This window comes from Macaca mulatta, chromosome 6 (assembly GCF_049350105.2).
Source record: "Macaca mulatta isolate MMU2019108-1 chromosome 6, T2T-MMU8v2.0, whole genome shotgun sequence".
In the NCBI taxonomy this organism is placed as follows: Eukaryota; Metazoa; Chordata; class Mammalia; order Primates; family Cercopithecidae; genus Macaca; species Macaca mulatta.
In genome coordinates, this window is record NC_133411.1 from 100,952,833 (window position 1) to 100,969,956 (window position 17,124).

General features: G+C 37.8%; 1 protein-coding gene and 2 pseudogenes across 6 annotated transcripts in view; 2 read left to right on the forward strand and 1 right to left on the reverse strand.

Annotated features, from left to right (window-relative positions):
* The window catches only part of KIAA0825, a 473,908-nt gene that overhangs the window by 437,614 nt on the left and 19,170 nt on the right, over positions 1–17,124 (reverse strand). The gene's annotated exons all lie outside the window — the stretch shown is intronic.
* Positions 10,089–11,043, forward strand: LOC106998847 (FAST kinase domain-containing protein 1, mitochondrial pseudogene; annotated as a pseudogene).
* LOC144341280 (FAST kinase domain-containing protein 1, mitochondrial pseudogene) lies at positions 11,055–11,886 on the forward strand (annotated as a pseudogene).

Here is a 17,124-nt window from a genome sequence, read left to right on the forward strand (position 1 = left end):
GGAAGCCATGAGTGTCTGTACCTGAAGGAATGGTACACTCATGTCCAAATACTGTGCTTTTCCCATGGTCTTCGCAACTGGCAGACCAGGAGATTCCCTCCTGTGCCTGGCTAGGTGGGTCCCACAACCAAGAAGCCTTGCTTGCTGCTAGCGCAGCAGTCTGAGATTGACCTGGGATGCTAGAGCTTGGCAGTGGGAGCAATGTCGGCCATTGTTGAGGCTTCAGTAGGTTGTTCTATGCTCACAGTGTGAACAAAGCAGCCCAGAAGCTCGAACTATGTGGAGCCCACCACAGCTAAGCAAGGCCTACTGCCTCTCTAGATTCCACATCTGGGGGCAGGGAATACCTGAACAAAAGGCAACAGACAGCTTCTGCAAACTTAAACGTCCCTGCCTCATAGCTCTGAAGAGAACAGTGGTTCTCCCAGCATGGCATTTGAGCTCCAATAATGGAAAGACTGCCTCCTCAAGTGGGTCCCTGACCCCCGTGTAGCCTGACTGGGACATACCTCCCAGTAGGGGCTGACAGACACCTCACACAGGCGGGTGCCCATCTGGGATGAAGTTTCCAGAGGAAGGATCAGGCAGCAATATTTGCTGTTCTGCAGCCTCCACTGGTGATACACAGGCAAACAGGGCCTGGAGTGGACCTCCAGCAAACTCCAACAGATCTGCAGCTGAGGGGCCTGTTTGTTAGAAGGAAAACTAACAAACAGAAAGGAATACCATCAACATCAACGAAAAGGACATCCACACCAAAATCTCATCCATATGTCACTAACATAAAAGACCAAAGGTTGATAAAACCACAAAGATGGGGAGAAATCAGAGCAGAAAGGCTGCAAATTCCAAAAGCCAGAATGCCTCTTCTCCTCCAAAGGAACACAACTCCTTACCAGCAAGGAAACAAAACTGGGGGGAGAATGAGTTTGACGAGCTGACAGAAGTAGGCTTCAGAAGGTCGGTAATAACAAATTTCTCTGAGCTAAAGGAGCATGTTCTATCACAAGGAAGATAAAAACCCTGAAAAAAGGTTAGACGAATGGCTAACTAGAATAACCAGTGTAGAGAAGAGCTTAAATGACCTGACAGAGTTGAAAACCACAGTATGAGAACTTCATGAAGCATACACAAGCTTCAATAGCCAATTTGATCAAGTGCAAGAAAGGTGATCAGTGATTGGAGACCAAATTAATGAAATAAAGTGAGAAGACAAGATTAGAGAAAAAAGAGTGAAAAGAAATGAACAAAGCCTCCACGAAATATGGGACTATGTGAAAAGACCAAATCTACGTTTGACTGGTATACCTGAAAGAGACCGGGAGGATGGAAACAAATTAGAAAACACTCTTTGGGATATTATCTGGGAGAACTTCCCCAACCTAGCAAGGCAGGCCAACATTCAAATTCAGGAAATACAGAGAACACCACATAGATACTTCTTGAGAAGAGCAACCCCAAGACACATAATCGTTAGATTCACCAAGTTTGAAATGAAGGAAAAAATGTTAAGGACAGCTAGAGAGAAAGCTCGGGTTACCCACAAAGGTAAGTCTGTGAGACTAACAACGGATCTCTCTGCAGAAACCCTACAAGCCAGAAGAGAGTGGGGGCCAATATTCAACATGCTTAAAGAAAATAAATTTCAACCCAGAATTTCATATCCAGTCAAACTAAGCTTCATAAGGGAAGGAGAAATAAAATCCTTTACAGACAAGCAAATGTTGAGAGATTTTGTCACCACCAGGCCTGCGTTACAATAGCTCCTGAAGGAAGCACTAAACATGGAAAGGAACAACTGGTACCAGCCACTGCAAAAACATGCCAAATTGTAAAGACCATCAATGCTGTGAAGAAACTGCATCAATTAATGGGCAAAATAACCAGCTAGCATCATAATGACAGGATCAAATTCAAACATAACAATATAAAACTTAAATGTAAATGTGCTAAATGCCACAATTAAATGATTCAGACTGGAAAATTGGATAAAAAGTCAAGACCCATTGGTGTGCTGTATTCAGGAGATTCATTTCATGTGCAAAGACACACATAGGCTCAAGATAAAGGGATGGAGGAAGATCTACCAAGCAAATGAAAAGCAAAAAAAAAAAAAAAAAAAAAAAAAAAAAAAAAAAAAAAAAAAAAAAAAAAAAAAGCAGGGATTGCAATCCTGGTCTTTGATAGAACAGACTTTAAACCAAAACAAAGATCAAAAGAGACAAAGACGGCCATTACATAATGGTAAAGGGATCAATTCAACAAGAAGAGCTAACTATCCTATATGCACCCAATACAGGAGCACCCAGATTCATAAAACAAGTTCTTAGAGACCTACAAAAGGACGTAGACTCCCATATAATAATGGCAGACTTTAACACTCCGCTGTCAATATCAGACAGATCAATGAGACACGAAATTAACAAGGATATTCAGGACTTGAATTCAGCTCTGGACCAAGTAGGCCTAATAGATATCCACCCCAAATCAACAGAATATACATTCTTCTCAGTACCACATCACATTTACTCTAAAATTGATCACATAATTGGCAGTAAAACACACTTCAGCAAATGTAAAAGAACAGAAATCACAACAAACTATCTCTCATACCACAGTGTAATCAAATTAGAACTCAGGATTAAGAAAACCACAAAACTACATGGAAACTGAACAACTTGCTACTGAATGACTACTGGGTAAATAATGAAATGAAGGCAGAAATAAAGATGTTCTTTGAAACCAATGAGAAAAAAGTCATAATGTACCCAAATCCCAGGGACACATTTAAAGCAGTGTGTAGTGGGAAAAACAGCACTAAATGCCCACAAGATAAAGCAGGAAAGATCTAAAATCGACACCCTAACATCACAATTAAAAGAACTAAAGAAGCAAGAACAAATAAATTCGAAAGCTAGCAGAAGACAAGAAATAACTAAGATCAGAGCAGAACTGAAGGAGATAGAGACACAAAAAACCCTTCAAAAAATCAACGAATCTGGGAGCTGGTTTTTTGAAAGATCAACAAAATAGATAGACCACTAGCCAGACTAATAAAGAAGAAAAGAGAGAAGAATCAAATAGATGCAATAAAAAATGATAAAAGGGATATCACCACCAATACCACAGAAATATAAACTACCATCAGAGAATGCTATAAACACCTCTACATATATGAACTAGAAAATCCAGAAGAAATGGATAAATTCCTGGACACATACACCCTCTCAAGACTAAACCAGGAAGAAGCTGAATCTCTGAGTAGACCAATATCAAACAGGTTCTGAAATTGAGGCAATAATTAATAGGCTACTCCCCAAAAAAACTCCAGGACCAGACAGATTCACAGCTGAATTCTATCAGAGGTACAAAGAGGAGCTGGTACCATTCCTTCGAAGACTATTCCAATCAATAGAAAAAGAGGAAATCCTCCCTAATTCTTTTTTATGAAGCCAGCATCATCCTGATACCAAAGCCTGGCAGACACAACAATAAAAGAGAATTTTAGGCCAATATCCCTGATGAACATCAGTGCTAAAATCCTCAATAAAAAACCGGCAAATTGAATCCAACAGCACATCAAAAAGCTTATCCATCATCATCAAGTCACCTTCATCCCCGGAATGCAAGGCTGGTTCAACATATGCAAATCAATAAATATAATCCATCACATAAACAGAACCAATGACAAAAACCACATGATTATCTCAATAGATGCAGAAAAGGCCTTCAAAAAAATTCAACAGCCTTTCATGCTAAAAATTCTCAATAAACTAGGATTTGATGGAATGTATCTGAAAATAATAAGAGCTATTTATGACAAACCCAAAGCCAATATCATACTGAATGGCAAAAACTGGAAGCATTCCCTTTGAAAACCAGCACAAAACAAGGATGCCCTCTCTTACCACTCCTATTCAACATTGTATTGGAAGTTCTGGCCTGGGCAGCTAGGTAAGAGAAAGAAATAAAGAGAATTCAAGTAGGAAAAGAGGAAGTCAAATTGTCCCTGTTTGCAGATGACATGACTATATACATAGAAAACCCCACTGTCTCAGCCCAAAATCTCCTTAAGCTGATAAGCAACTTCAGCAAAGTCTCAGGATATAAAATCAACGTGCAAAAATCACAAGTATTCCTATTCAGCAAGAACAGAAAAACAGAGAGCCAAATCATGAGTGAAATTCCATTCACAATTACTACAAAGATAATAAAATACCCAGGAATCCAAGTTACAAGGGATGTGAAGGACTTCTTCAAGGAAAACTACAAACCACTGCTCAACAAAATAAAAGAGGACACAAACAAATGGAAGCATATTCCATGCTCATGGATAGGAAGAATCGTTTGTGAAAATGGCCTTACTGCCTAAGGTAATTTATAGATTCAATGCTATCCCCATCAAGCTACCAATGACTTTCTTCACAGAATTGGAAAAAACTACTTTAAAGTTCATATGGAATCAAAAAAGAGCCTGCATAGCCAAGACAATCCTAAGAAAAAAGAACAAAGCTGGAGGCATCATGCTACCTGACTACTACAAGGCTACAGTAACCAAAACAGCATGCTACTGGTACCAAAACAGATATATAGATCAATGGAACAGAACGGAGGCTTCAGAAGTAACACCACACATCTACAACCATCTGATCTTTGACAAACCTCACAAAAACAAGCAATGGGGAAAGGATTCCCTTATTTAATAAATGGTGCTGGGAAAACTGGCTAGCCATATGCAGAAAACTGACACTGGATCCCTTCCTTACACCTGACACAAAAATTCATTTAAGATGGATTAAAGACTTAAATGTAAGACCTAAAATCATAAAAACCGCAGAAGAAAACCTAGGCAATACCATTCCCGATATAGGCATGGGCAAAGACTTCCTGACTAAAACACCAAAAGCAATGGCAACAAAAGCCAAAATTGACAAATGGGATCTAATTAAACTAAAGAGCTTCTGTGCAGCAAAAGAAACTATCATCAGAGTGAACAGGCAACCTATAGAATGGGAGAAATTATTTGCAATCTATCCATCTGACAAAGGGCTAATATTCAGAATCTACAAAGAACTTAAACAAATTTACAAACAAACAAACATCCCCATCAAAAAGTAGGCAAAGGATATGAACAGACACTTCTCAAAAGAAGACATTTATGCAGCCACAGATATATGAAAAAATGTTCATCGTCACTGGTCATCAGAGAAATGCATATCAAAACCACAATAAGATACCATTTCACGCCAGTTAGAATGGCGATCATTAAAAAGTGAGGAAACAGCAGATACTGGAGAGGATGTGGAGAAATAGGAATGCTTTTACACTGTTGGTGGGAGTGTGAATTAGTTCAACCATTGTGGAAGACAGTGTGGTGATTCCTTAAGGATTTCGAACTAGAAATATCATTTGACCCAGGAAACTCATTACTCGGTATATACCCAAAGGATTATAAATTATGGTACTATAGAGACACACGCACACGTATGTTTATTCACAATATCAAAGACTTGGAACCAATCCATATGTCCATCAATAATAGACTGGATAAAGAAAATGTGGCACATATACAGCCATAAAAAGGATGAGTTCATGTCCTTTGTAGGGACATGAATGAAGGGAATAAAGCTGGAAACCATCCAGCTTCATTGTAGGGAATGAAGCTGGAAACCATCATTCTCAGCAAACTGTCAAAAAGACAGAAAACCAAACACTGCATATTGTCACTCAAAAGCGGGAGTTGAACAATGAGAACACATGGACACAGGAAGGGGAACTTCACACACCGGGGCCTGTTTGGGGGTGGAGGGCTGGGAGAGGGATAGAGTTAGGAGAAATACCTAATGTAAAGGACAAGTTGGTGTGTGCAGCAAACCAACATGGCATATGTATACCTATGTAACAAACCTGCACATTGTGCACATGTACCCTAGAACTTGAAGTATAACTAAAACAAACAACAACAAAAAACCAGAATCCTGGAAATCTTGTTACACATGGGTTCTGATTAAGTTGATTTGGGGTTGGGGCCTGAAATTTTGCATTTCTAACAAGGTCCCAGGTAAAGCCACTAATGGTGTGGGTCCATGGACCACCCTTTTACTAATAAGCTTCCACTAATCTATTTGTCTTTTCCTGCACCAGAGTCTACTATTGTTATTCTTGGCTATTGATATTTTGCCTTTCCATATAATTTTAGAATCTTTTGGCCGGGCGCGGTGGCTCAAGCCTGTAATCCCAGCACTTTGAGAGGCCGAGACGGGCGGATCACAAGGTCAGGAGATGGAGACCATCCTGGCTAACATGGTGAAACCCTGTCTCTACTAAAACATACAAAAAACTAGCCGGGCGATGTGGCGGGCGCCTGTAGTCCCAGCTACTCGGGAGGCTGAGGCAGAAGAATGGCATAAACCCGGGAGGCGGAGCTTGCAGTGAGCTGAGATCCGGCCACTGCACTGCAGCCTGGGCGACAGAGCGAGACTCCGTCTCAAAAAAACAAACAAACAAACAAAAAAATTTAGAATCTTTTTTCAAGTGTTTGACCCTCCTCACCAAAACACGGACAGTTAGGAATTTGATAGAGAATGCTTTGAATCTTTATCAAAGTTGGGCAAGTGTATAGCATTGAGTTTTTCTAAGTCACGTGTATTGTATATAATTTCACTTACTGAGGTCTTAATATTACAAAATAATGCTCTATTATTTTCCCCATGGGAGTTTTGTACATCTCTTGTTATATTTATTTCCTGGCACTCCATATTTTGATTATATCTCTTTGCAAAAACTTTTCCCTTTTTTGTATATATGTATTATGTGTGTAATTTTGGTAGGTTGATGTGTTCATCCAGGAAATTTGATAACTCTTATTTTTTCCTGTAGTTTTACATCATGCACAAATAATGAGCTTTATTTCTTTATTTCCAAAATCTATACTTATCTTGTCTCACTATAAAAAAGAAAAGCAAAAAAGGTCAAAGAGCAAATGGATGAAATAATAGAAATATATGGCTATTTTGTTATCTATGATCAGCCAACATGATCTCTCGGTTAGGTTAGATTGTCTAGGAAATGGATATGAGGTGGACTCCAATGGTGTCTTTTTTGGTGTTTTTGAGACAGTCTCACTCTGTCGCCCAGGTTGGAGTGGAGTGGTGTGATCTTGGCTCACTGCAACCTCTGCCTCCTGGTTCAAGCAATTCTCCTGCTTCAGCCTCCCCAATAGAGTAACTGGGACTACAGGCATGCACCACCACACCTGGCTAATTTTTGTATTTTTAATAGAGACGGGTTTTGCAATGTTGGCCAGGCTGGTCTCAAACTCCCGACCTCAAGTGATCTGCCCGTCTCAGCCTTCCAAAGTGCTGGGATTACAGGCGTGAGACATATCACCCAGCCTCCAATGGTTTCTTATAGCATTTATTAATTGTCCTCATATTGCCTTTCTCTGGTGTCTGGTATACAAATCCTTAAATATTACTAACATCCATTATCCCAAGTCAAATTCTAGTTGATATTTAATTAGAAACAGACATAAACACTCATGGACAACTGCCACACTGAGAGGTAATTGAAAAACAAAAGGAAACAGTGGCATTATAATGAGGAAAATGGTTCCGTTCAATCTAAGAACTAAGGTGAGGATGCCAATGTAAGGAAGCCATTACTGAGATACTGCAAATCAACTATACCCCATAGCTGAAATCACAAGGTTTCTTGTAAAATCAATACATAACTGAAATTGCTTTCTTGATGACAATGTCAGCCTGCTTTAGAGCAAACTGTGCTTCTTCATGGCTTTCAGTCAATTATTTGACAAAGGAAGCAATTAGACTTACAATTCCACACATTGTCAATGTTGGTAACATTGGTTATCTAAGGAAAGGCAAATGTGTGTGATGGTGGGATAAAGGAATGCATAAAGAGAAAAAAGTAGTAACTAAAATAATAATAACCATAATAATAAAAACAGTTTCTTTAAAAAACATTTCCATAATCTACTGCAAATAGCAATTATGAAAAAGGACAATAATGTAGAAAATGTTTAAAAGAAGACAAAAACAGGACTAAAAAGCAAGTACACATTACATTAAAACTATTTAAAATTATGTGAACAAAATTTCTGGTTAGGAAGCTCAAGCAGCATACATTTTCCTTCTGTCCCTCCAGATATCCCTTAAAAAGGTAATGAAGTTATATTATGGAGAGGAGAAATATAAACCCACAAAAATGAAGAGAGAGAGTCATCACCACAAATTTAACCCAAACAGATGAAAGAGAATTCACAGAAGAAATATAATAGAAAAAGCCAAACTCTAAAATATGTGCAAAGAGGGCTGTAATTAAAAGAATGACCTGATATCCATGGCAGAGTGTGGAGTAAAAAGTGAGACTAAAAAACACAATCAATTGAAGGTTTGCTCTAGAAACAATGAATCTCCCTTCCTTATCTTTTAGTGTAAGCCACCACTTTGTATTTTCTTTGTCTTTAATTAAAGATCCAACTGTGGGTAAAGGGAAATAAATGAAAGAAGTGATGTGCTTCAAGACATGAATTAAATGTCTACAAAACTCTGAAAGTAAGCATGGGCATGGGTACTCCCCAAAAAAGCCTGCCTCATTCTGGCCTTTAGCATACTGATCATTCCCAATCTATTCATTCTAAAGCAAAGTATAGCAGTAAAATCAGTGTTATCCAAATACATTCTATGTAGTTTTATATTTTCTTTTTTCTAATATGAATGCATAGTGGACTACTTGACATTAGAAGAAAAAATGGTTTTTCACAGTAGAGACTGTATTAGTGCATTTTCACACTGCTATGAAGAAATACCTGAGACTGGGTAATTTATAAAGAAAAATAGGTTTAATGGACTCACAGTTCCACATGGCTGGGGAGGCCTCACAACCATGGCGGAAGATAAAGGAACAAAGGCATGTATTACATGGTGGTAGGCAAGAGAGCTTGTGCAATGAAACTCCCATTTATAAAACCATCAGATCTCATGAGACTTATTTAGTATCATGAGAACAGCATGGAAAAGACCCACCCCACCTCCTTGATTCCATTACCTCCCACTGGGTCCCTCCCATGACACGTGGGAATTATGGCAGCTATAATTCAAGATGAGATTTGGGTGGGGACACAGCCAAGACATACCATTCTGCCCCGGCCCCTGCCAAATCTCATGTCTTCACATTTCAAAACCAATCAGGCCTCTCAACAGTCCCCCAAAATCTTAACTCATTTCAGCATTAACTCAAAAATATACAGTCCAAAGTTTCATCTGAGATAAGACAAATCCCTTCCACCTATGAGTCTATAAAATCAAAAGCAAGTTAGTTACTTCCTAGATACAGTAGGGGTACAGGCATTGGGTAAATACACCCATTCCAAATGGGAGAAATTGGCCATGTAACAATGGGGTTACAGGCCCCACGCAAGTCCAAAATCCGGCAGGGCAGGCAGATCTTAAAGCTACAAAATAGGTGATTTCCGCAGTGCATGCTGCTCTCATTGGGCATTTTTTCCTCGTCTGGGGGCAAGCTCTATCATGGGAAAGGTGATGTCTCTCGAGGAAAGGCTATAAATCCTGGGATATGAGGGTTGGGTGAAACAACCAAGACTGCTGCCTTCCATATTGGGACCAGGAATAACTCTGACTTCTGAGCTCTCATAACCCCAGGATCCTCCAGAAAAGTTGCAGCGTGATGAGGGAAAATCTTGCTGAAGCTGTACATTGGAATGGGTTTACAGTCATCGTAATGGAAGCAAAATACAGGGAGGAAAAACAGTTCTTTGCATCCCTGCTTATTGCACCTGACAACTAGTTGCAGATGATTTTGTTTACCTAACAAAACTTGTGATGTAAATGAAAAAGCATCTGTTTTCCTAGACTCATTGGTTACAAATATGCTTCATCTAAGAGCTATTTGTAACCTGGACAATGTTTCAATTTCCACCCATCAGTTGTGAACCACTCATGATTCAGCTGAATAAGTGTATAGATGAGAAGCAAATATTTGATTTTATTGAATCAAATAATACTTTCAGAAAAGTCATACTTTCAGAAAAACAAGCGGGATGTGCATTTAATATACTTTGGAAGCTTCAAAAGCAGAATATCAGCCATTAAAAAATGTTATGTCCTCAATTTCTTACTCTTCATAATTTAGCTACAAATAAATTCAAATTAATGAATGACAATACACTGGTGAATGTGTTATACATCACACAACAATTTGCTGGTGAAGCCCATGATCCGCTAATTGAAGCACTAGTTACAGAATCATGGAGAAGGCTAGAATGGTTTGATATTAAACTGCTGTCAGAATTTTCCTCTTGCTTAGCAGATCGGTGTTTGTATTTTAGTCCATTAATAGGAAAAATAACTGATATTGTTCATAGGAACTTGGAAACCACACAGGACTTAAGTTCCTTGTCTGTCTTGATGGTCAACATGTCTTCTTTCATATCACAACATTTTCAAGAACAATTGGTGAACAAAACAGAACTTGTTTTTAACACCACAGATTCTTCTGAGGTCAACGTTGCAAAAAGAATGGCACAGTTTCTTCAAAACGTTAGATACCATTATCAACCACTATTAGAAAGCTTTGTAAAATTGTTTGTAGCATCGGGACCCATTGCAGGAACTTCTGAAGAAAAGAAACAACTTAAATCAACTATGTTATTGATATCAGAGGAGCCAACCAGCGAGCAAGCCCTGGTAGTGTTGGGAGCAATGGAAGATATGGAAAGCAGAAATTCATGTCTGATTAAAAGAGTTGCTTCAGTTCAGCACAAACATTTGGATAACTATAAACCACTAGAGTTGTTGAAGATAACTCAAGCATTGACTTTTCTGCATTTCCAAAGTAAGGAGTTTTTTTGTGAAACTTGGAGAATTACTGCTTAATTATTTGAAAATTAGTTTCATACCAACTGAGATGTCCATTCTGGTCTCTGCTATTTCCCTGCTCCCTTTTTCTCACTGGGACAAAGTGGAAATATCCCAAATTGAAGCAGTTTTACCACAGTGTGACCTAAATAAATCCATCCTTTTAGAATCCTTAATATTACTCTTCCATTCAGCATTTTTAACTATGATCCATCTTAAAGGGATGAATTTTTTGGAACTTGCATGCAACATCTTAATTCTTACTTAGGTATATTGAATCCTCTTATGTTAGTGTTTCTTGGTTTCTCTTTGGCCACACTTGAATATTTTCCTGAAGATCTGATAAAGGTAATTTTAACATCAGATTCTTAGCTAGACTGGATTCTCAACTTGAAATTTTATCTTCATCTATAAATGCAAGAGTCCAGTTTCGTCTTATGGAGTTAAATAGATCAGTCTGCTTGGAATGCCCTGAGTTTTAGATTCCATGGTCTCATGACTGCTTCTGTCAGCAACATAATAAAGGTATTGGTGGCATGAATGTAGCATAACAGCAGATTTATAAAATGTTAGCAGAGGTACTAGGAGGAATCAATTGTGGAGAAGTCTCGGTTCTTATGCCTTATTACCACACAGTAGATTTTGAGTGTATCTTGGATAAAAGAAAAAAATCTCTTCCTTATGGAAGCCATAATATAACATTGGGACAATACCAGAAATGGCTTGGGAATCAAATACTGAAATAGTTGAATCAAGGCTGCCACCAGGAGCTGAAAGGATTGCTTTGGAATTTTTGGATTCAAAAGCATTTTGTAGAAACATCCCTCACATAAAAGGAAAATCTGCTATGAAAAGACAACATTTGGAAATTTTGGGCTATCATGTGATTCAGATTTCTCAGTTTGAATGGAACTCTATGGCACTGTCAACAAAGGATGCTTGGAGGGACTACCTGAGAGAACATGCATTTGGAGAAGTCAAATCATGATTGTAGTTTTTATTTAAAATGAGTGTTATCATGTGTCACATTTGGACTTATTTTAATTAAGTGGCCTGACTCAAATAAAAAATAATAGGTACCAAAAAAAAGCTCCAAAATAATCTTCTTTGGCTCCATATCTCACATTCAGGGCATGCTGATGTAAGAGGTGGGCTCCCACAACCTTGGGTAGCTCCATCTCTGTGGCTTTTCAGGGTATAGTCCCCCTCCTGGCTGCTTTCAGAGGCTGGCATTGAGTGTCTGTGGCTTTTTCAGATGCAAGGTGCAAGCTGTTGGTGGATCTACCATTCTGGGGTCTGGAGAATGGTGGCTGTCTTCTCACAGTTCCACTAGGGAGTCCCCTAGTGGGGACTCTGTGTGGGGGCTCCCACTCCACATTTCCCTTCTGCACTGCCTCGGCAGAGGTTTTCCATGAGGGTTCCGCCCCTGCAGCACACTTCTGCTTGGACATCCATGCATTTCCATATATCCTCTGAATTCTAGGCAGAGGTTCTCAAAGCTCAGTTCTTTACTTTTGTGCACCCACAGGCCCAAAACCATGTGTCAGCTGTCAAGGCTTGGGGCTTGCACCCTCTGAAGCAATGGCCTGAGCTGTATGTTGCCCCCTTTTAGCCACAGCAAGCACACAGGGCACCAAGTCCCTAGACTGCACACAGCAGCAAAGCCCTGGGCCAAGCACACGAAACCATTTTTTTCTCCTAGGCTTCCCTGATTGTGATGGGAGGGGCTGCTGTGAAGACCTTTCACATGCCCTGGAGACATTTTCCCCATTATCTTGTTGATTAACATTTAGCTCCTTGTTACTTATGCAAATTTCTGCAGCTGCTTGAATTTCTCCTTAGAAAATGGTTTTTTTTTTCTATCGCATCATCAGGCTACAAACTGTCATACTCTGCTTCCCTTTTAAAAAATAAGCTCCAATTCCAAACCATCTTTTTGTGACTATATAAAACTGAATGCTTTTAAGGGCATCCAGGTCACATCCTGAATGCTTTGCTGCCTAGAAATTTCTTCTACTAGATGCTCTAAATCATCTCTCTCAAGTTCAAAGTTCAACAAATCTCCAGGGTAGGGGCAAAATGCCACCAATCTCTTTGCTAAAGTTTAACAAGAGTTATCTTTGCTCTAGTTCCCAACAAGTTCCTCATCTCCATCTGAGCCCACCTCAGCCTGGACTTTATTGTCAGATGTATAGTTTGCAAATATTTTTTCCCACTCTGTAGATTGTCTTTTTACTCTGTTGATGGTTTCTTTTGCTGTGCAGAAGCTCTTAAGTTTAATTAGGTACTATTTGTCAATTTTTGCTTTTCTTTTGCAATTGCTTTTGGTTGTCACAAAATCTTTGCCAGTTCCTATGACCAGAACTGTATTTTCTAGGTTGTCTCCCAGGGATTTTATAGTTTTGGGTTTTACATTTAAGTCTTTAATCCATTTTAGTCGATTTTTGTACATCATCTAAGTAAGGGGTCCATCTTCAAACTTCTGCATGTGGCTAGCCAGTTATCGCAGCACCATTTATTGAATAGGGGTCATTTCCCCATTGCTTATTTTTGTCAACTTTGACAAAGATCAGATGGTTGTAGGTGTGTGACCTTATTTCTGGGCTCTCTATCCTTTCCCATTGGTCTATGTGTCTGTTTTTATACTGTAACATGATGTTTTGGTTACTGTAGCCCCGTAGTTGTTTAAAATGAACTAACTTGATGCCTCTGGCTTTGTTATTTCTGCTAAGGATTGCCTTGGCTATTTGGGCTTCTTTTGTTCCATAGGAATTTTAAAATAGTTTTTCTCTAGTCTCTGAAGAATGTCATTGGTAGTTTGATAGGAACAGCATTAAATCTGTAAATTGTTTTGGGCAGTATGGCCATTTTAATGATATTGATCAATCCATGAGCATGGAATGTTTTTCCATTTGTTTGTGTTATCTCTGATTTCTTTCATCAGTGTTTTGTAATTGTCATTGTAGAGATCTTTCACCTTCCCGGTTAGTTGTATTCCTAGGTATTTTATTCTTTTTGTGGCAATTGTGAACGGGATTTTGTTCCTGATTTGGCACCATGCTTGGTTGTTGTTGGTGTATAGGAATGCTAGTAATTTTTATATGTTGATTTTGTATCCTGAAACTTTGCTGAAATTTTTTTTGTCATCCAAAGGAGCATTTAGGCTGAGACTATGTGGTTTTCTACATATAAAATCATGTCATCTGCAAACAGGGATAGTAAGACTTCCTCTCTTCCTATTTGGATGCTGTTTCTTTCTTTCACTTGCCTTATTGCTCTGACCAGGACTTCCAATACTATGTTGAACAGGAGTGGTGAGAGAGGGCATTCTTTTCTTGTGCCAGTTTTTAAGGGGAATGCTCCCAGCTCTTGGCCATTCAGTATGATGTAGGCTGAGAATACACATTTTTTGGCAAACATCAAGAACATTATCCAAAATAGACCACGGACCTAGGTCATAAACAAATCTCAATAAATTTTAAAGGAATAAAATAATAAGACATATGTTTTATGAGCACAACTGAATTAAATTAGAAATCAATAGCAGAAAGAAATCTGGGAATACCCTCAATATTTGGAAGTTAAAGAACATACTCCTAAATAACCAATGCACCAAAAAAAGTGACAGCAATATTAGAAAATATATTTTACTGAACGAAAGAAAAAACAGAATATTACACATTTCATATGATGCATAAAAGTGTTTGAAAGTAATTAATAGCTCTTTCAGGAAACAAAGGAAAGAAACCTTTCCAACACATTCTACAATGACAGTATTACCCCGATATCCAAGACAAACCCATCCCATTCTGTATACAGTCATGTGTCACTTAAAGATGGTGATACATTCTGAGAAGTGCATCATTAGGCAATTTTTTCATTGCGTGAACATTACAGTGTACTTACACAAACCTTGATGGTAGAGCTTACTATATACCTAGGCTATATGCTATTGCTTATAGCTCCTGGGCTACAAACTGGTACAGCATGTGACTGTACTAAATATTGCAGGCAATTGTAACACATGGTAAATATCTGTGTATCTAAACACAGAAAAGGTATGGTAAAAATATAGTATAAAAAACAGAAAAATACGGTACACCAGTATATGGCACTTATCATTCACGGAGCTTACAGGACTGGAAGCTGCTTTGGGTGAGTCAGTGAATGCTGAGTGAATGTGAAGACCTAGGACATTACTGAACACTACTGTAGACTTTATTAAGCACCGTACACTTAGGCTACACTATATTTGTAAAAAGTATTTTTCTTTTGTCAATAATAAATTAATCTTAGCTTACTATAACTTTTTTACTCTATAAACTTATTGTTTTACTTTTGTGTAATAACACTTAGAATAAAACACATTGTATACAATATTTACCTTTATATCCTTATTCTATAAGTTTTTAAAAATATTTTAAGACTTTTTTTTAATGTTTTAAACTATTTTAGTTTAAAAATAAGAAACAAACACACACATTAGCCTAGGCCCACACAGGGTCAGGATGATCAATATCACGGACTTCCACCTCCATATTTTGTCTCCCTGGAAGGTTTTCATGGGCAACTACAAGCATAGAGCAGTATAACGATGCTTTTCTCTGGAATATCCTATAACAATGCTTTTTTCTGGAATATTACCTGAAGGACTTGCTTGAAGCTGTTTTACAGTGAAGCTGTTAACTGTTTTATAGTTAACAGCTTTTTTAAAAAGTAGAAGAATATGCTAAAATAATAATGAAATATATGTAAATACATAAACCAGTAACACGGTCATTTATTACCATTATCAACTATTAGGCATTGTATGCATTGTACATAATTATGTTATATTTTTATAAAACTGGTAGGTTTGTGTATACTAGCATCATCACAAACATGAGTAATGAATTACACTACATATGACAGCTATAGCATTACTGGGCAAAAGGAATTTTTCAGATCCATTATAATCATATGGGACCACTATCATATTTGTTGTCTTTAGTTGACCAAAATGTCGTTATGCAGTACATGACTGTATACCATGTATACCATTTCTTTATTTGCTGACAGACGTTTAGGTTTATATTATATCTTGGCTATTGTGAATAGTGCTGCAATAAACATGGGGGTAAAGATATTTCATCAATATACTGATTTCCTTTCCTTTAGATGAATACTCAGTAGTGGGACAGCTGGATCATATGGTAGTTCTATTTTCAGTTTTACTTTTTAGAAAGCTGAATACTGTTTTATATCATGATTATACTAATTTATATTCCCACCAACAGTATGTAAGAGTTCCCTTTTCTGTGCATCCTTGATAGCATTTGGTATTTTTTGTCTTTTTAGTAATAGCCATTCTAACTGGAATTAGAGGATACCTCATTGTGATTTTGATTTGCATTTCCCTGATGACTAGTGGTGTTGAGCATGTTTTCATATATTTATTGGGCATTTGTATGACTTCTTTTGAGAAATGCCTATTCAGATCCTGTGCCTATTTTAAAATCTGATTTTTTTTTCTTTTTTTGCTGTGGAGTTTCTTGTATTTCAACTGATTTTTGATGAGGGTTCCATGAAAAGTTAACAGGGAAAATATTAGTCTTCTAAAAAACGTTGCCGAGACACTAAACATCAACATACAAGAATTATACTTGGACTCTTTCCTCACAAGATATAAAAAAAAGTTAACTCAAAATTGATTGAAAACTTAACTGTAACAACTAAAATAAAAAAATTCTTAGAACAAATCATAGGTGGAAATCTTGACACTGGAGTAGGCAATGGTTTCTTAATGTAATACCAAAAGCAGAATCAACAAAAATTGGACTGCATTAAAATTCAAAACTGCTGTTTTTCAAAGATTATCCATAAAGTGAAAAGACAACCTATGGAATGGGAGAAAATATATGCAAATCATGTATACCAGAATACATAAAGAACTAGTACAAAATCTTCACAGCATTCTCCACTCCAGTAAGACTGCAGGAGGCAATGGAATGCCACAGAGGTTTTGGAGCTCAGAGGAATGTAATCCGATTTAGGTTTTAGCAAGTTTACCATGAAACTCTAAATTAAGATCAATACTGTCATGTATTGTCTCCCCCCGCCACCAAAAAAGGGGGGAACTAGTACAACTCAACAATACAAAGATAAATAACTCAATTTTAAAACGGCCAAGAATTGAATACATGTTTCTCCAAAGAAGACATACAAATGGCCAATAAGTACATGAAAT